At 42.3% G+C, this 21257-nt stretch overlaps 1 protein-coding gene across 4 annotated transcripts in view; it reads left to right on the plus strand.

The window, feature by feature from the left end:
- RAPGEF2 (Rap guanine nucleotide exchange factor 2) overlaps positions 1 to 21257 on the plus strand; it is a 651997-nt gene that overhangs the window by 234621 nt on the left and 396119 nt on the right. The gene's annotated exons all lie outside the window — the stretch shown is intronic.

A 21257-nucleotide genomic window follows, 5' to 3' on the forward strand; every position in this document is an offset into this window, starting at 1 on the left:
CTTGTGCAATGCAGTGAATCGGCCATTTTCTTTCAGAGATCAGATTTAGTGTTTCCACTTTCTAGCTGCTTGCTGAATGCTGATAGCTTTTCATTTGTATGCCCTATAATTACAAAAGGATAGAGTTGAAGAGTGATGCAAGATCTCCAATTTGTAGCATGGAAATATGTAGATCATATCACATTTGAGTGACTGAGCCGAAAGTGACAATCTTTATTACTATTTACTATATTAAATTTGTAACAGTGAAAAGGATTGTGTAGTAGCGGGTGTGCTGTGTCCTCTTCCACAGATTAAGCTGTCATTTGATTTGATTTCCCAGTAAATGGTCAGTCTTTCCTGCTATAGCTGCCAGATCAGTAAAACTAATGCAGCTGATGTCATTTCAGATATGGTGGAAATGTATCAAATTCATTGAGTGCATAGTGACACTGTTCTTTCAGGAGACTTATAAAATTGTGTACATATCCAATCATGTATTATAGTACCATATCAACCATCTTATAACCCAAGCTTCTAAACACCCCTGTCTGCACTCACCCTGCCCTCTTTCCCTTTACTCCACCTAACTCCCCATTTCCAACCTGTTCCCTCCCATTCCTAACAAACAATAAATTGGACGGTCTTGTGTCCCATATATGGTGATTCGGTGTAGGATGGGCTGGGGTGGGCATCAATAGGAACTCCACTAATATAGAACATGAGGATGTTACTGGCCAGACTTTACGGTAGACATCCTGCAAACAATGGGATAGTTGGATAGGCTGGAGTGAACTTGGATGGTAACTTCAGCATTTGGAACTTAGGACAATACCAGACTTTACAGTCTACGGCCCAGAAATATCAAAGAAGAGACAAGTTAATCTAATCAGTTATTTTTAATGGATATAACTTATGGGCAGACTGGATGGACCGTTCAGGTCTTTATTTGCCATCATTTACTATGTTATTAAATAAAATAAAATACAGTCAAACCTTGGTTTGCGAGTAACGTGGTTTGAGAGTGTTTTGCAAGATGAGGAAAACACTTGAGCAAACTCTAATTCGCAAACAGAGTGTTGACTCGATTTGCGAGCCCCCCCCACCCCGGAACCGGCTTGGCTGCTCCCCTGAGGCCATCGGCACTGTTCCCTCCCTTCGTGACCGAGATCGCCTCCTTCTCCCCCCACTGACCGGTCCAGTGCTTACCCGTGCGCCGGTGCTGAAAGTGCCTGTCGCTGGTTCTTTGCTGGGCTGCTGCGTGGCCGTGAGCTTCTGCATGTGCTCAAGGCCTTCTGGCTCTCACCCTCTCTGAGATTCTCATGAGCATGCCCATCCCTGTTCTAGACACTCCTTTCTCTCTCAAACCTAACTTTGAATTGCACTTGCTGCACTTTATTAAGTGGAGACGGATTCCTTGAGTTTTTGATGTAACTTAAGTAGACTAAATTATTATGTGATTGTGATTTAAGGGAATGCATTTTGTAATTGTACAGTCCTTGAACTATTGTGACTGTTTTACTTGTTAACCGCTTAGGTATAGGCGGTCTAGAAATTTTAGAAATAATAAATAAATAAACCTTTCATTCCAATTTCCTGTAATCTCTTCATGTTATTGTTTCATCACTAGATACTCATAGGCTACAAGTAGATGCTGATACCTGCAACTCAACTGAAAACTGCTTAGAAAGAGATTCTTGATAGCAAAGATGCAAATAGGCATAAAACTCCCATGAGTCTAATCCATATGCCGCTTGTAGAAAAAACTGAAGCCCATCCATCCCTATGTAATGTAGTATATGATTGCAGATGACCTGATAAAATTAGTCTGCTTAGTAAAACAGTTGAGGGGGAGATATGATTGAGGTCTACAAAATCCCGAGCGCTATAGAACGGGTACAAGTGAATCAATATTTTATTCTATCAGAAATTATAAAGACTAGGGGATACTTGATGAGTTACATAGAAATACTTTTAAAACCAATAGGAGGAAATCTTTTTTTCTCTCAAAGAATAGTTAAGCTCTGGAATTTGTTGCCAGAGGATGTGGTAACAGTTGTTAAAATAGCTGGGTTTAAAAAGATTTGGACAAGTTCCTGGAGAAAATGTCCATAGTCTGCTATTGAGACAGACATAGAGGATGCCACTGCTTATATAGAACAAGATTGTATAGACAAATACCTTCCACAACACGTATGAACACAAAAAAAGTTTAACATAAAATCCCATCGTCGTTCCGTTGTTAAAACCTTTTTGTCAAACTTTTTTGTGAGTGTAACCTCATAAAAGTGAGATTTTTTTTCAGTACTTCTTAAAAATGTATTACTTGCAACCATCCAATAATTCTGAGTGAGTTGCAATCAAATATACATAATTAAAACAATATCACAAACAACAAAAAGACATAAAATCAAGTCATTTCATAAACTATATCAAAATTAATAAAATTCTTCCTAACTCATTCATTTGCCAAAAAACATAAACAGCACAATAGAAAGGATTTACCAAAATAATTCCTAACTCAATTGGGAATACTGGTCAACAAGTCGATGAAGCCGTCAGCGCAATGTGTGGCAGCGGCGGCGAAAAGGGCAACAGAATGCTAGGAATGATTAAGAAGGGGATCACAAACAGATTGGAGAAGGTTATCATGCCGCTGTACCGGGCCATGGTACACCCCCACCTGGAATACTGCATCCCAGCTCTGGTCGCTGTAAATGAAGAAGGACACGGTACTACTCGAAAGGGGCTAGAGAAGAGCAACTAAAATGGTTAAGGGGCAGGAGGAGCTGCCGTACAGCAAGAGATTAGAGAAACTGGGCCTCTTCTCTCTCGAAAAGAGGAGACAGAAGGGACATGATAGAAACATTCAAGATAATGAAGGGAATAGATTTAGTAGATAAAGACAGATTGTTCACCCTCTCCAAGGTAGAGAGAACGAGAGGGCACTCTCTAAAATTAAAAGGGGATAGATTCCGTACAAACATAAGGAAGTTCTTCTTCACCCAGAGAGTGGTGGAAAACTGAAATGCTCTTCCGGAGGTTGTTATAGGAGAAAACACCCTCCAGGGATTCAAGATAAAGTTAGACAAGTTCCTGCTGAACCAGAAAGTATGCAGGTAAAACTAGGCTCTGTTAGTGCACTGACCTTTAAACCAAGGGCCGTCGCGTGAGCGGACTGCTGAGCACGATGGACCACTGGTCTGACCCAGCAGCGGCAATTCTTATGTTCTTATGCTTTATAAAAAGCATTTCTGAAAAGACAAAATTTTAACCAATTTCCTGAACTGAAGTAAACTGGTAGCTTTCTTTATATCCAATGGTAATGCATTCCACAGTATTACACTGTACACACTTAATAAAGCATGACGAATGCCTACCAACTTTATCTGTTTAATATGATGTTTATTGGAAATGATGAACAAAAAAAAAAATCCAACAGCACAACAATTGTAAGAAATTCAGTATGGCTGACTACATCAAAGTGCAAATCCAGGCAACACAAATAGAAACATAGAAACGTAGAACATGACGGTAGAAAAGGGCAACAGCCCATCTAGTCTGCCCACACTAATGGCCCACCCCCTAACTACCTCCATGAAGAGATCCTACATGCCAATCCCATCTTTTCTTAAAATCTGGCACGCTGCTTACCTCAATTACCTGTTGTGGAAGATTATTCCAGCGATCAACCACCCTTTCGGTGAAGAAATATTTTCTGGTGTCGCTATGAAATTTCCCACCCCTGATTTTCATCGGATGCCCTCTTGTTGCCATGGGTCCTTTAAGGAAAAAGAGATCCTCTTCCACCTTGATATGGCGTGTGACATATTTGAACGTCTCGATCATGTCTTCCCCTCTCTCTGTGTTCCTCGAGTGAGTACAGCTGCAACTTACCCAGTCGTTCCTCATACGGGAGATCCTTGAGTCCTGAGACCATCCTGGTGGCCATTCGCTGAACCGACTCAACTCTCCGCACATCTTTTTGATAATGCGGCCTCCAGAATTGTACACACTATTCCAGATGGGGTCTCACCATGGATCTGAAACCCCATCTGGAATACCAAATGCAGCATTTCCAGATTTTTCATTATCTCCCAATTCCACCCCCAACCTCCCAAAAAATCCCCTCCAATCCTCCCTCTGCACACTCCCAACAAGTACAATTAAAAGTCCACAGACCAACATTAATGAAAATTCAACACCCTGCTTCTAGCAACAAGTGGCATAGTATTCCAAAAGGGCTCCCAAGTCTGCTGAAACATTTGCCCTTTAGATAGTCAGAGAGTGAATCTCCTGCCTCTCTAGGATCAGTAGGACGATCATATGGATGTGCCATACGTTCCATAAAGGTGCATCTGGTGCCAGCCATGCAAGCAAAATTGTTCTTTTCCTCACAGTTACCACTTTGTGAAAGAATCTTTGGAATCCTTTACAAACTGGTCGTGTCCCACCAGAAGAGCCAAACAAGAAAGCCGGGGACTCCACCAGACCACATTCCCAATGTTGATGAATAAAAGCCATTATAGCTGACCAAAATGTCTGAACCACTGGGCAGTGCCAAAACATGTGTACCAGGGTCGCCCAAGCCTTATGATATTGGGATAAGAGTCATTAGGTCTGTAGACCATATAGGCTTGATGAGGCAAATGTTCAGGCACAATAGAAATTTGTATTGTATTTCCCACAGAAGGGAGCCATCTGGGATTCCACAGGAATAGGTAGCATAAGATCGATGGAGAGGCTCCAGGAGTTATTGAAGATCCTCTGACCAAGTTTCCGTCAGCAGCTGATAAGAAATCGGGGATGCTGCCTGCCGAATGGCTGCATGATGGCATTGAAAAGGCACCTTGCCAAAGGGGCCAAGGGAGTAAAAGGATCATAAACTCTCTTGCTTCTCAGTCAAATGTGCTGACGACAATGCGCTCAGATTGTGATGCAGTTGATGGTAAACAAAGATGTCCTTGTTGCCGAGGCAAAATTCCTGTTGCAGATCCAGGAAGGATTTAAGAGTCCTCTCTAATGTCAAAGCATAGCAGAGATAACGAATACCCCTGTTCTCTCAGTCCAAGAAGCTTTTATTGTCCATACGTGGCAAAAAAATCTGGGTTGTCCCTTATTGGAAGGAGTGGGGTTATATTCGTGGACAATTTCAGATAGTGGGAAGTCTACTGCCATGTGTAGGGGACACATCAAGATACAGTCTTTGAAACGGTAGTTAAGCTGGGGGTGCATGGAATATTACACTAAAATGCAATGAGGATTAAAGCTGTGTCTCCACCTCAGTGAGAGAGAATATAGATGAGTTATACCAATCATTGATGTCTCATATGGCTAGGTAACATCAAGCCCCCCTTTGTTCCTCAGCAACATCACTTTAAGTCTGTTTTTTACTATTACTGTTATTTACAATTAAGTCTGGGTTTTTTTTACCTCGCCACAGGAATTTCTGAATGATACTATACAAACAGACCTCATTCTTGCGGCGTAGGGTCACAGGCAACATTTGGAGTTTATATAACCACCCCGGGGCCATTATCACTTTATACAAATTAACTCGGCCTAAAAGCAAAATTGGAAGAGATTGCCACAAGGTCAGTTTATGAGAGATGTCATATAGAAGGGGCAATGTATTCACATGGTTTGAAGCGTAAGAGTGACACTTATCGGTCGTCTTCATCCGGAAATCTTCTTGTAGACATCGTTCTCTTCAATACATAATAATAATAACTTTATTTTTCTATACCGCCATAATCAACCGCCATAGGCGGTTCACATTGAAAGAAGGCTGGACAATCAGCAAATTACAGAATGCACAAAGAGGAAATATTACATAAGAGATTGGAATTGCAGAATTACAGACTGCATGAAGAGAAATGTTACATAAGAGAATGGAGTTACATGGGGAAGGAATATATGAGAGGTTGGAGTTACCTGAGGGATTTCATCAGGGATTGCAGTGGGGAATATATGACCTTTCCTTTGGATACTCACAGTGTCTCCAAGCCTTTTATATGATTCGGATTTACGTTCTGACTCAGACTGTTCACCTACTTTATCTGCACCTGAGTCTTCCTTCGGAACAGTCACCACAAAAAACACCTCCTAGGGGAAAATCTCCTTTTGAGAAACTTTCTTTTACCAGATAAATTAGGCAGCTAGGCAAAGCCTACCTGTCAAACTGGAAACTGACAGTGGCCACAGTGCGGAGTACCTGGTCTATGATGAATCTCCCAAAGAACTCCTCAAGTTACATGGCATTCTTAAAGAGACACTTCTCAAAAATTGAGAAACGCCTTTAAGAATTACGGTAGCTCTGAGAAAACTTGATTTCTTTTACAGGATAATTTCTTGTCCAGGGTTTGATAAGCCACAGCTATATCATCAATCATTAGTGGTGGAATCAACCCTTAAAAAATCTTCCAATGCAAAAGTTTATGGCTCAATATCCCCAGGGCGTGAGCGACATACTGTGGACAAATTTGGATGTCGCCTTTATCAGAATTCCATGTTGGCGAACAGGATTCTAAATTACAATGTCTACATTTCTGGTTTAAAACAACTGGTAATACAATTGCCTAACTTTGACCAGTATATTCCTTCACAGATATATTGCGTGCTCAGCCTATGATGCTTTTGAGATGTCATCTAGAGCATCAGCTATGTCAGTGGCTATGAGGCATCTAGCTTGGCTAAGAATTTCTGATATGGACATTAATCTCCAGGACAGATTAGCCAATATTCCATGTTTGGAGGATGAGCTTTTTGGTGATTCAATCAAGGCAGCCACATAAAAATTAACTCTGCATGAAACTAAGTGGAATTCATTAGTCAACACAAAGGCTAAGCCTTTGATTTCAAGACAGTCAGTCGAGCCTTCTTATTCCTATCAAAGGCGTTCTACTACTAAGCCTTCTGTTTCTAGACCACCACCACAAAGGAAGCAGAAGCAACAGTGGTCTCAGAAAGCTCAGATGATAGCTCCTCAAAAGCCTACTCAGTTTTTTTGATGCGCTTCTCGAGAGTATAGCTGTCCCTTTATCTCAACCTCTTTTCCTTCCAATCAGAGGTTGTCTACAAATCTACCATCAACGTTGAACTCTTATAACAACCGATCTGTGGGTTCTTAAAGTCATCAAGGAGGGTTACTCTTTCCATTTTCTTTCCATGACACCAAATCATCCTCCAAGAGAATCCTCTTTCAGCCTGTAACAAATGTTCCTTCTTCAGAAAGTAGAGGCTCTACTTCAACTAAATACCATAGAGGTAGTGCCCCTCTCTCAGACAAATCAGAGTTTCTACTCCAGGTATTTTCTCGTCCTAAAGAAGACAGGAGGTCTATGTCCAATTCTTGACCTCCGAAACCTAAACAAATTTCTAGTCAGAGAAAAGTTTTGAATGTTATCCCTGGGAACTCTATATATCCATTGTTGGCTATGCTCTCTAGATTTATTTATTTAAGCATTTATATATCATTTATAGTCTAAGTGGTTTATATTCAGGTAATCAAGCATTTTTCCCTATCTGTCCTGGCAGGCTCACACTCTGTCTAATGTACTTGGGGCAATGGGGGATTAAGTGACTTGCCCAGTGTGAGATTTGAACCCACAACCTCAGGGTGCAGAAGCTGTGACTCTAACCACTGCACCACACACTCCCCACTAGATCTAAAAGAAGCTTATATCCATGTGCCAATTCATCCTGCTCACAGAAAGTTTTTGAGATTTTGAATTGCCCATCAACATTTTCAATATAAAGTTCTGCCCTTCGGCTTGGCATCCTCTCCAAGAGTATTCACCAAATGACTTGTAGTAGTAGTGGCAGCAGCTTTAAGAGATCAAAGGTTTCAAGTTTTTCCCTATCTCGATGACTGGCTTAAAAAAGAAACCTCTTCTTAGGGGGTGCTCTCAGCAACACAGTCAACAAACCTGTTTCTTCAACAGTTAGGGCTTGAGGTCAGCTTTCCAAAATCTCAAACTACAGTTCATCGGAGCTCTGCTCGATACCATTCAACTCAAGGCGTTTCTACCTCAACAAAGACAGAACAATCTGATCCAACTTTGCACTCAAGTATATCATCTTCTGTCAGTCTCAGCCAGACAAATGATGAGACTATTAGGTCACATGGCATCTACAGTCTATGTTACTCCTTTTGTAAGATTTCATTTCAGAACAGCTCGGTGGTTCCTGCTGTCTCAATGGTCTCAAGCTCTGGATCCTTTCTCTCAGAGCATTACAATCACATCATCTCTTCGTCAATCTCTATAGTGGTGGATGAATTCCTCAAATATTTCTAGAGGGCTGCTGTTTCAAACACCTCCATATCAGAAGGTACTGACTACAGACTCGTCCATGTTTGCTTGGGGAGTTCACCTGGACGGTCTCCAGGGTCACTGGTCTGTGCAAGAACAGAAGCTTCACATAAACGTCTTGGAATTCAGAGTGATTCGCAATGCTCTGAAGCCTTTTCAACACAATATATCCAATCAAGTCCTCCTGGTCCGTTTGGACAATCAAGCCACAATGTATTTATATATAAACAAGCAAGGAGGGATGGGTTCTCGGACACTTTGCCAGGAAGCAAAGAAGATTTGTACCTGGGCAATTGCTCAAAACATCTCAAATCTGTCTATGTTCAAGGAGCACAAAATACACTTGCCGACAAACTCAGCAGATATCTTCAACTGCACGAGTAGATGCTCCACTTCAAAGTCTTTTCAAATAATACTCCCAAGATATCACCTTCTCATCCCACCTTTTTCATCTCTCATATACCACATTCATATCAGCTGTCTTGCCAAAGACCTCAGATCCACCACCACTCCTCTGTCCTTAAAGGTACTGTTTTCTGGGGAGCATGCTGTGTAAATCCTCACTGGTCAAGGCTTCACAGCTTTATCAAATTTTAATTTAATTTAATTTTATATTTTATATATAAGTCCTCAATGTTTAACTTCATAAACTTCTTTAATCTTTAAGTTTTTAAAAATTTTTTCACTTATCTTGATGATAGTCACCCTTCTTCACAATTTGGTGATTTTAGTGGTTGGACCCGACATGTTTCACCTTAGCTTTGTCAGGGATCCACTCTATAATAAATAATATTAAATACATTAAAATCTCTTTATCCACCTTCTATTATCACCATAACTATTGAGAACACAATCTATCACTATTAACTTCCACCTAGCATTACCGCTGTCATCTGACTCGCTTATTCATTCATTTACTTGTTGTAAGATGGCAGCGGCATTCTCAGGGCTCATTATATATATATATATATAAATATATAAATAAAATAAAACGCTAGGCCGCGCATGCGCAGTTCCATCGGGTGGGTCCGTTTTCCGTGAGATGTACAGCATCTCAGATAGGAGTGCGCCGGAAACACTCTCTCTCTCCTCCCCAGAGACGGATATCGGACACGGCAGCTGTCGGCCCGTGCTGTTTTTTGATCTGCCCTGCTCCTTGCCTGAAGTCCTCTCTCCTCCCCCGAGGCTGATGTCGGACGCGCGGTTGTCTCCCCCGAGGCGGATGATCTTATGGGAATCAATGTTCTTCGCTCTGCCCTGCTCCTTGCCTTACTATATTTTTAAGTTGAAAGACCAGGCAGCGGCTCCTCTCAGGATCCTCACCTGCGTCGGAAGTCCAATGCAGTCAGGGATCTTGAGAGGAGCCGCCGCCGCCGCCGTGTCTTTCAACTTAAAAATATACTAAGGCAAGGAGCAGGGCAGAACAATCTTCAAAATGGCGGCAAATCGATCTCCGTTCCTCCGGGGGGTCTGGGAGGAGAGGGATCACGGCCACACCGAGGAGCCCAGCAATTTTCCGCTGTCCGGGACTCGACTCATTTGCCGCCCCCTCTTCCCTTACTGCGGGCCCGACTGGCGATTTAAGCAGCGTGTCAGCACTCTTCACACGCTGCTTCGGGCCCTTCTACTGCACTGATTTACTCTGGCACGTCCGGAGCAAATCAGGGCAGTAGAAGGGCCCGAAGCAGCGTGTGAAGAGTGCTGACATGCTGCTTGAATCGCCATGTGTAGTCGGGCCCGCGGGAAGGGAAGGGGCAAAGGACTCGGGCCCGCATTTGTAGTCGCGACTGTGGGAAGGGAAAGAGGGTAGAGGAAACGCTAATGCAGGCACAGGGAACTGGTGTGGTGGGAGGGAAATGGAAGGGGGAGGGAATGCTACTTTGGACAGACAGACAGAGGGAGGAAGGAAGACAGAAAGACAAGAAGAAAGACACAGGGGCAGGTGCACAGGGAACTGGTGTGGGGGGAGGGAATGCTGCTTTGGACAGACAGACAGAGGGAGGAAGGGACACAGAAAGACAAGAAGAAAGACACAGGGGCAGGTGCACAGGGAACTGGTGTGGGGGGAGGAAATGCTGCTTTGGACATACAGACGGAGGAAGGGACACAGAAAGACAAGAAGAAAGACACAGGGGCAGATGCGGGACAGCGGGAGTCGCATCAGGAGGGGTGCGGGATGCCGCAGAGGGAACTTTTCCAATGGGTGCAACTGGGCGGCTGTCGGGAGCCTCTGATCACGGGCAGAGCAAGGTAAGTGTATCATAGGGATAAAAAGGAGGAGGGGGGGAGAAAAAGGAAGGGACACCTACTGCTGGACAGGGGGAGAAGGAAAGAGGTGCTGATGGACAGGGGGGGTGAAGAAAAAGGAACAGAGGCCTAATGTTGGACAGGGGGAGAAGGAAGGTGCTGCTGGTCAGGGGGGAGGTAAAACAAAGGGAGAAGGGCTGCTGCTGCATAAGGAGACCTGTGAAGGGGTGGTGGTGGACACAGGGGAGGTAAAAGGAAGGGAGAATGGACAGGGGGAGCAGGCAAGGGGTGGTGATGGACAGCCAAGGAAAAAGAAAGACAGAAAGAAAGAAAGCGGCTAAGGAGAGAGAAAGAAATAAAAAGAGACACACACACATATATTCTAGCACCCGTTAATGTAACGGGCTATAAGACTAGTTTCCAAATATTAAGGATGAACCTGAAAAATGAAGCACAGTTCAGCAAAAGACCCAGAAATAACATGACAAATCTGTGATTCACAGTAGATTGCAATGGTATACAAGTTTCATCTAGTTTGAATAGGTGGCATAGGCTGGTTTCTCCCTTCTGCCCAGAAAGCACAGTTACTTACCATAGCAGGTGTTATCCAGAGACAGCAGGCAGATATTCTTACATAAGGGTGACTTCATCCATGGAGCCTGGTACGGACAATATAAAAGTGAACTGTCACTTTAAGTTTTAAGAAACTTTGTGACTGCCCACACCATGCATGCATGACTGTCTTCCCACCCGTTGAAACTCATGGCACCTCAGTTCCGTTAGCAAGCTAAGAAGCCAACCAGGGGAGGTGGGAGGGTTGTGAGAATAGCTGCCTGCTGTCTCCAGTTAACATCTGTTACGGTAAGTAACTGTGATTTATCCTAGGCAAAGCAGGCAGCATATTCTCACATATGGGACTCCCTAGCTTACTACAGAGGCATGGAGGGAGAGTTGGCCTTTAAAGAAAATAAATTTTGAAAAACTGCTTGGCCGAAGCAACCATTTCATCTGGAATATGATTCCAGACAGTAGTGAGATGTGAATGTGTGAACTGAGGACTAAGTAGCTGCTTTGGCAGATTTTATCAATGGGAACAGAATGCAAACATGCAACTGAAGCTGCCACAGCTCAAACTTTATATGCTGTTATATGCCCCCTGAGCTGTAGCCAAGCCTGAGCATAGCAGAAGGAAATTCAAGCCACAAGCCATGTGGAAATAGTTCTCTTGGTTACTGGGCGGCCCAATCTGTTGAGATCAAAGGAGATTAACAGTTGAGGAGATTAACAATTGAGGAGATGTCCTGCGAGACCAAGTCCTTTGTTAATAATAAGCTAAAACTCATTTGCAGTCCAAGGTATGAAGAGCTGCTTCTCCAGGATGAGTATGAGGCTTTGGAAAGAAAACTGGAAGCACAATCGATTGATTCAAATGAAATTCCGTAAGCTCTTTTGGCAAGAATTTCAGATGGATGCGGAGAACAACTTTATCATGGTGAAACACTGTAAAAGGCAGGTCTGCTACCAACGCTTGAAGCTCCCTTGCTCGACGTGCAGAGGTGATAGAGATTAAAAATACCACTTTCCAAGTGAGGTATTTAAGATGAGCCGAAGGCAGTGGTTCAAATGGAGGTTTAATTAATCTGGATAGGACCACATTAAGATCCCAAACCACTGGAGGCGGTTTAAGAGGAGGGTTGATGTTAAAAAGACCTTTCATAAATCTGGAAACAAGAGGATGAACTGCAAGTGGTTTATTGTTGACCTGAACATGAAAAGTACTGATAGCACTAAGGTGAACTCTGACTGAAGTGGTTTTAAGATCTGAGTTGGATAAGTACAGAAGGTATTCCAATACTGAAGGTATGGAGGAGGATGAAGCATCTTGATGATGAAGATCACACTACGCTGAAAACCATGTCTGCTTCTGTTGGTAGCATTGCTGTATAGAAGGTTTTCTGGATGTTTTTAAAATGAGCCTGACTGAATCAGAGAGAAATCAGGCTGAGAGGTACCAAGCTGTCAACTGCAATGACTACAGATTGGGATGTAAAAGAGATCCTTGACTCTGAGTTAGAAGGGATGGAAAGATATGTAGAGTTATTGGATCTTTGACCTTGAGTTGAAGTAGAAAGGAGAACCACGGTTGTCAGGGTGATGAGGATCATAGTAGCTGATTCTTGCTTGAGACTGACCAGTGTTTTGAGAATGAGAAAAAGAAAAAAACAGAGGGAGATGATAGATTAATATGTGTACTTCCGTTCTCAGGGGCAACTAATAAGTTGGTACAGCTTATGAGGAGTTATTGGCATATATTAGAATTACACACTGGATTCCAACAATTCCCATGATAGCTTTTAATAAAGGTGTGACGATTGGACAGAAATTGAATTTTAAAAAGTTCCAACATACAGGTGAGATAACACAAGGGCGACATCTGAAATGTGGGGTATGTCAATGGTGCGACAAAACAATAGAGGGAGCTATATGGGACGTACCGGGGAAAAACATGGTCATTTAGAAACATAGAAACAGACAGCAGATAAGGGCCACGGCCCATCTAGTCTGCCCACCCTAATAACCCTCCCCTAACTTTCTCTGTGAAGAGATCCCACGTGACGATCCCATTTTGATCCCATTTTGATTTCATCAAGAAGCAACACCAACTGCAATAGTAGAGGGGTGATCTATTCAATAATATATCCCTGTGATTTGATTTATATTGGTAGGACTACCTGACCGATAAAAACTCGATTGAACGAACACAAATCCCGTATTATTAATGAGAATCTGCAAGCCCTGATGGTACAGCATATGGTGCTACTTAACTATACTGGCACAGAATTGAAATGGAGGGTTATAGATAATATACAAGAAGGGAGGGTGGGAGGTAACTTAGAAAAAGTTTTAAATAAAGAACAGCGTTGGATCCATCGGCTCAGCACTGAGATTTATCAGTAACCAGTAAAACGTAATTATTTTCATCTTATAGGAAATCATTTTCAGTTGCTGCTTCTAATTTTGGAAATTCTCTTCCAGTTGAATTAAGACTGGAACCAAACTGTCTGAATTTTCCTAAACATCTGAGAATATGGTTATTTCAAAAACATCTGGGTACCCTGCAACTGTTCTGCTATTTGTGGTGGTTTTAGCAGCTGTATGTATGCATAGTTGATATTTTTATATTCTTTTATGTTAAGTAGGCTATAATGCCATTTGTAATTGTAAACCATCTAGAGCAGTGTTTTTCAACCTGCGGTATGCGAGCCGCCTGTTGGGGGAAAGTGGACTGGCCGCCTGGGATCTCTCCCTGCCTGTCCTCTCCCCGCTGAAGCCTCCGGCGCTACTGCTTCCTCCCTGCCCCACCTCCAAGCCGACTCTGACATGCTCCATTCCCACCCCCTGCTGCCGCTGCAACAGCCCCCACCCCCCGCTGATCCATTCCCCCCCCCCCGCTGCTACTGCAATAGGAATGGGCCTGCATGCGGCCAGCCCACAAGCCTTTCCCCAACGTCAATTATGACGTCAGAGAGACGGTTCCGGCCCAGTCAATCCTGGGCCGGAACCTTCTCACCAATATCAGATTTGACGTCGGGGTGGGGGGAGGCTTGTGAGCTGGCCATGTGCAGTCACTGCATGTGCCTGGCTCGTTCCTGTGGTGGCGGTGGCAGGGGGGATTGGAATGGAGGGGTGGGGGTGGCTGTTGTGGCGGGGGTGGGAATGGAGCGTGGCAGGGTCGGCGTGGCGGTGGGGCAGGGAGGAAGTGGCGGCAGGGGGACAGACAGAGAGAGGAAGAAAATTTTTTTGAGGGGGATGGAGTGTGTTGGGTGACAGGGTCAGCTTTGGGGCTGGGATGGGGAGGCAGGAAGAAATCGGTGGCGGTGGCTTCAGTGGAGGGGGCAGGGAGAGAGGAAGGTAAAGTTGGATTCATGGAGGGACAGAGAGAGATGTTGGTTGGGGAATGGAATGAGGTCTGGAGGAGAGGAAGCATGCAGGAGGCAGAAAGAAGGGAAGAAATATTGGATGCACAGTCAGAAGGAAGTGCAACCAGAGACTCATGAAATCACCAGACAACTAAGGTAGGAAAAATGATTTTATTTTCAATTTAGTGATCAAAATGTGTCAGTTTTGAAAATTTATATCTGCTGTCTATATTTTGCACTATATTTGTCTATTTTTCTATACTTGTTACTGAGGTGACATTGCATATTTTAAAGTCATCTGCCTTGACCTCTTTGAAAACCCCCCAAATATAAATGATAATTAACATTTTCTCTGCATACAGTGTACTTTGTGGTTTTATAATTTTGTGGTTACCATTATGTATTAATAAGATTATATTGTGTGTATATGAAAAATGGATAGACAAAATTATATTACAATTAATACTATTATTATGGAGGTGGGGGTAAGGGGCGGGTCTGGAGCGGAGCTTGGGCAGGGATACTCAGTTGGTATTTGTTAGGCTGAAGGTATATTTGGCTTGAAAAGGTTGAGAAACACTGATCTAGAGTAGCCATTCCCAATCCAATCCAATCCTGTTTGCAGTTGAGGCAGTGCATGTCTGTCTGTCCTTGTATGTTGATTAAAAGCCTACTTGCCTTCCATTCAATTTACAAAACAATCGAGGCAGTTTACACAGGAGAGACATTCATAAATGCATAAGACAAGCAAATAAACAATGAAGATAGAAATAGCAGTAGTGATTTCAATGCAGCAGCAGTAGGATACTAATTAAAAGTGCATGCCATTATTAAATTATTTCCATGTGCATTGGTGAATTTAATGAACATACTTAGTAACTTTATCACAGAAATAAAACTGATGAAATGTGAATCAAAATATCTCAAATAGTAATTGAATTGTTTTTAATGAGAACCCCTGCCTATCTGAAAAGGTAACTCATGTTCCTAGAAAAATGCAAAGTGAAAGAGTTATGAAGTACCATGAATCTGTGCTGATCCAATTTAAAATTTACATTTCAGTAGATTCCTAGAATGGTTTCTTAGGAGAAAATAATCAAGTTCAAGTTACCCTATAATACAGGCATTAGAGTACATTTTGGTCATTCTTGTGACAAGGTACCTAAGTATCAGACATGGTTGGTTCTAAATTTCAACCCTAAGTTCTTTCCATGATAATGTTAAAAGAAGTATGCATATTTATCCTGCATAGTGCTTGCAATATACATGTATTATTATATTGCATGTTATGATATAAATATAATGGCAAGATATAAACAAGAAAACCATCTTCCTCCTCAGAAAGCTCTATTCTCCCTTTGTTGAGAACAATAAATAAGAGATGAAAATTAGATTGCAGTAGGAGTGGAGACATGTCCTAACAAATGTCCTTGCAATAAAGAAGATCCCCTCTTTCTGTGAAAGGAGCCTTTGTTTTACTAGCCTCAATAACAACAGAAGGCTTTTGTGCATTACAGACTCTTCTCCCTGCTTTCAGTCACAAATGGGGACCATAACACTTTCCACGCCTTATTTCTGGAAGATAAAGAATATATGTTCTTGTAGACAGTTAATGCATAGTTTATCAAGGGGCATATTACAAGTTCAACAACGCTTAATACAATGACTATTCTCAGGTTAGGTTTTTAATTTTTTTCATAGATGTCCAGAATTAATTGTCTAATGTGTAATGAAAACAATTTAAGACTCTTTTTCTTCTTATATTCAGATCCTCTGCAATATAAGAATAAAACTCTTTCTCATTTTATGTGGGGTATATATTTATGAAAAGTTGTGAATATCATTTATAAGAAGTAGGGGCTGCATTTTAATAAAATTTTTATTAAGGTAAGTTATTTATTTATTTATTTTCCATTGTAGCTTCTTGGGACTCTGAGCAAGCCACTTAACCCTCTATTTCCCCTGGTACAAAATAAGTACCTGTATATAGTCTATAAATCACTTTGATTGTAACCACAGAATGGCAATACAGTATATCAAATCAAATCTCCCTTCCCTTTCCTAAAGGACTAATCTTCCTCCCTCCCTCCCACCCATAGATTTCAACATCTCTCCCTTTCTCTTCCTCCAGGTCTCTTTTCTTCCTCTTCCCTGGGATTCGTGATCTCTTTTCTCTCTCTATTTGTCCCTTCCATCCCCATGAGCATTGACACAAATTTGGTGGTGAACAGCAGCAAGCTTTTCTTGTGGCTGCTGGAGCACTATAGCTTCCATCAGTGGCCCCTCCAGTTCTGCTTGTGGGTCAGCAATTCACTCTTCTCCTTCCACTCAGAATTCAGCATCTGCCCTCCATCTTAAACCCCCCCTCCCTCCCACTGATATACCTTAAAAGTGGTCTTCTGTTTGTCCCCGGAAGTGGCAGCATTGCACATATGCTGCCTGTGGCCTACTCTGAAGCTATCCTTCCGGACTGTCCTGCTGCCACTGACATTACTTCTTCTTTCTGCATGACGGCATGACGGGATGGGTCAGAGATAAAGCTTCAGACCAGGCTGCAAGCATCATACTTGCAATGTTGCTGCTGGCAAGGATCCGTGAATGGTAAACTGGGGTGGGTGGGCAGGCAATGATGAATTGCTCCACGGACAGGGGTTGGGAGTAGAAGAGAGCAGAAGAGATGTTTGGAGGAGACAGGAGATGCTGCAGTATGATTATTTTTTTATGTGATTAATGCATTAATTATAGAACGGTGATTTAAAATGCAGCTCTAATAAGAAGTAATTAGTTAACATATTTACTTTCTATGACAAATAGAATCTATTACTGGTCACTTTACACCAAAACTAGTTACATCTTCTAGGTTCCTAGACTGAAAGTTTGGAGAAGTGGGAAATAGTTTGGCCAAGTGCTTTTAATAGTTGTATATCTTTTGAGTTGTGTAGACTGGATAATGAAATGGATGATACGTTTCTACATTAAAAACTGCAGGAAAGGTGAGGATGGTAACTGCTGTATATAACTTTTACTTTCCAATAAGTAATGCGATTACTTGGCAGACTATGAGCTCTGTAGGAACTGGGAAATAACTGCAGTCCCTGAATGTAACTATCTTTGAGCTAGTAATGACAAGTTGTGAGCTGAATTTTGAAGACTATCTTTTCTAAAGATTTCTGTGACTCATTTTTTTTTTTGTTAAATTATACTGAATTTATACTGACATAAGGTATTTGACAAAGTAGCTCATGAATAACACCAGAGGAAATTAAAAAGTCACGGAAAAGATCCAAGATGCCGATACTGTTAGCACGTACTTGAAAGAACTCCAGTAAAGTTGTGGTGTTTTTGTGCTGTTGACAAGCAATTGTCCAGGTCAATATGGATAAAAGGAGAGGAAAGGTCCAAGGAAAACCCTCAGCCCTCGGAATAACCTTATTGAGTCAAACAACCCTTGATCAATTCCGGACTAAGCCAATTCCAGAAGCAGCTTGTGCTTTGGCCCCTCCTGTGGAGTTTTCGGCAGGAAGCAGCATAGATGGAGCCTCTCTCAGCCCTGTCGTAAGGATGGCACTACCTTAATACAGAAGCGTGTTTGATGTAGAGAGTTGGCATTCACAGAGCCCAGAATTGGCTGAAGTGTTAGCGCTGGAGGGAACTCCTTGTGAGTCTTCAATGGGAGTTTTTGTCCCAATTCCTCCTACACTTAAAGCAATGAGTGATGTAATAACTAAGCAGGCTCAGATAATGACTTCTGTGATGGTACACTAACCCCCTCTTCTACGAAACTATGCTAAGCAGTTTGTAGCACAGGGAGCCGCGATGAATGGCCTGCGCTGCTCCTGATGCTCATTGAGTTCCTATGAGCGTTGGGAGCAGCGCAGGCCATTCAGCATGGCTCTCCATTCTAGAAACTGCTAGCGCAGTTTCATAGAAGAGGGGGTAAGTTGAGGAGAAACCTGCCATTATGACTATGGAATCATGGGATGCCATTCAAGGCATTAACTCTTCTTTTAAATAATTTTTGACTAGTTTCTCAGTGGATTTAACAGTAGTGTCTCAAGTAGTGATCACTCAGGCCTGGCCATCGAGTCAGCAAGCTGATGTTTGTAACTCTTGGTGTTAATGTTCAGGAGATTCAAAATCTTGGTCTATCTTGGTGAAAGACAATGGATATACGAGGGCTGTTCAAAAAGTATCAGACCTTTATTCATAAAAAATACTCCTATTCAGACACGACAATCTTATACTAATCTCCTTCAAAGTAGTTCTCTTGGGCTGCCACATACTTTTTCCAACAGTTCTGCCACTGTCGGAAGCAGCACTGCAATGACTCTTTTGAGATTGCTTGCAACTGGTCCATCGCATTCTACATGATGTCTTCTCTTGACTGAAATCTGGTCCCTTTCAGGGGCATTTTCAGCTTGGGGAAAAGCCAGAAGTCACATGGAGCCATGTTGTGTGCTGAGGAAGTTGGGATCACTGTTCACAATCTCCAGCATGTCCTGTGCGATCTCCAAACGGAGTTGCTTCTGCTTGATCATTAGCAGCTTTGACACGAACTTCGCTGAAATTTTCCTGAAGTCCAAATCCTCGGTCAAAATGGAATGAACGGATCCAACACTAATGCTCACCTTGTCTGCAAATTCTCTGATTGTGATTCGACAATCCTGCATCACCAGGGTCCTCACTTGGTTAATGACAATCTCATTAATGTGCTTCACTCTCCACTGATGTGCAGCCATCTCTGAAGTGGTTGTACCACTTCTTTTTTTTATTATTTATTTATTCAATTTGATTAATACAAACAAGCAATAAACATACTTGTACACAGATTACACAAATTATTATAAGAGAAAAAAAAAACAAAACCAAAACTATAACCCCAAATCCACTTAACACAGTGTTTTGGTTACTCAATAATAGTTCAAATTATTTAGTCCACAACTTTTGGAGAGAGACTTAAGAAAAAATAAAAATAAGAAATAAGACGAATCTTATCCAACATAGAAAGCGGCATTTTTCTGCGGTGCTACAGCCATTCATAGCAGGTTACTCATTTTCAGTTACAGGCCCTACATGCTCTTTAGATTCTATAAATCCTATCAATTGTTTAGGCTCAAAAAATAAGTAATTCTTATTCTGATATGAAACAAAACATTTTACAGGAAATTTCAACATAAAGTTTGCTCCCAAGGCTAGGACTCTTGGCCGTAATGCCAAGAATTCCTTCCTACGCCTCTGAGATCTCAATGACATGTCAGGAAATATTCGAACATTAGAGCCTAAAAATTGATCATTAATATGACGAAAGAACAAGCGTAGTATATATTCTCTATCACTTTCTAAAGCAAGAGTTATTAACAGGGTTTTCCTTTCGGTTATAACCTCTAAAGAGTTCTCCAGAAACGTCGTTAAATTCATGTTGTCATTATCTGTCCCTTGAATCTCATTAGGAGTGGAAACTTCTACAGGTTTCTTTAATTGCAGATAATTGGCTCTAACAATTGGTGGCAAACTTTCTGTGGGAATTAGCAAAATTTCCTTAAAGTATTTTCTTGCCATCTCCATTGGTGAAATTAAGGGACATTTAGGAAAATTTAGGAGTCTCAGATTATTTTTCCTTAGTTGGTTCTCAAAACTTTCAATTTTCCTGGCAGTAAATGATCTTTCTTTTACCAATTCCAAATCCAAAGTTTTCATTTCGGATATTCTTGACTCCTGTTTTTCTAATTTCTCACTTAAATCTTTAAGGACCAAGCCCTGTTGCTCCACTTTAGAGTGAATGGTCCCATAATCAATTTTTAAAGTGGAAAAAGATAGTTTGAGGTTAGCGTCCATAACTGATATGGCCTGCCATAAAGCCTCCATATTTATTACCTTAGGCTTCTCCAACACCCCAAAGTTGATGTTACTTCCTCCCGAAGCTCCTCTCAACTCCTCTGCAGAGTGGGAAAACTGCTGCTGTTCTCTATCTTCTTCAGCTCCCGATAGAATTGGAGCTGGCTGTCCTCCTTCTCTGGGGATCGATGTACCTTCCGGGGTCATGATTTCCTCAGGAACTCCCGACTCTGCACTACTTCCGGGTTGTGGTGGTGGCTGCCTCTGCTCCGGGCTCAACAACGCCCGAATGTGCTGGCTGAGTTCGCCCGATGTATTCGGGCTTACCCCTGAAGTAGCCCCCGAAGATTCACTCGAGCGGGCTAACGCTCCCTCGATTGTAGTTTGCACCAGATGCGGTGCCGCTATCGCAGCCGGAGGATTGCTGCAAAGGGCTCCTTTCCTCTTCCCCATATCGAGGTAAGAGGGTTGCTAGGTCACTTCAGCAAAACGCCTGCCGACTGCAGAGAGGGAACCTCCTACTCAGGCGTCCGCTCTCGTCGCCATCTTGTCTCGTCTGACCACTTCTTTATCTATGTGGTGGCCATTGCTTCATCCCCGAAGGCCTGTTGAATCTTGCAGATCGTTTCCACTTGGGAATCGCCAAGCTTTACACAAAATTTAATGCAGTAGTGTTGCTCAACTTTTTCTAAAGAAAGAAACAGGGGAAAAAACAACACCACAACCACAAATATGCAACAACCAAAGTGGAATTGTCCAAAAATGAATGATGTGCACTAAAGAAATGTCCTTCAATTCATCTGGTGAAATGATGATCTTTATTGTTCAAACATCAAATTGACTTGACATGCGCATGTTTCAGCCATCAGGCCTGCCTCAGGAGTCTTGAAAGTCACTAATGAAGATACACGAGGTGTGCTAACACTCAAATGAATTTAACCACAAATCAATCACAGAGGAGTGT

This window comes from Geotrypetes seraphini, chromosome 1 (assembly GCF_902459505.1).
Source record: "Geotrypetes seraphini chromosome 1, aGeoSer1.1, whole genome shotgun sequence".
Classification (NCBI taxonomy): Eukaryota; Metazoa; Chordata; class Amphibia; order Gymnophiona; family Dermophiidae; genus Geotrypetes; species Geotrypetes seraphini.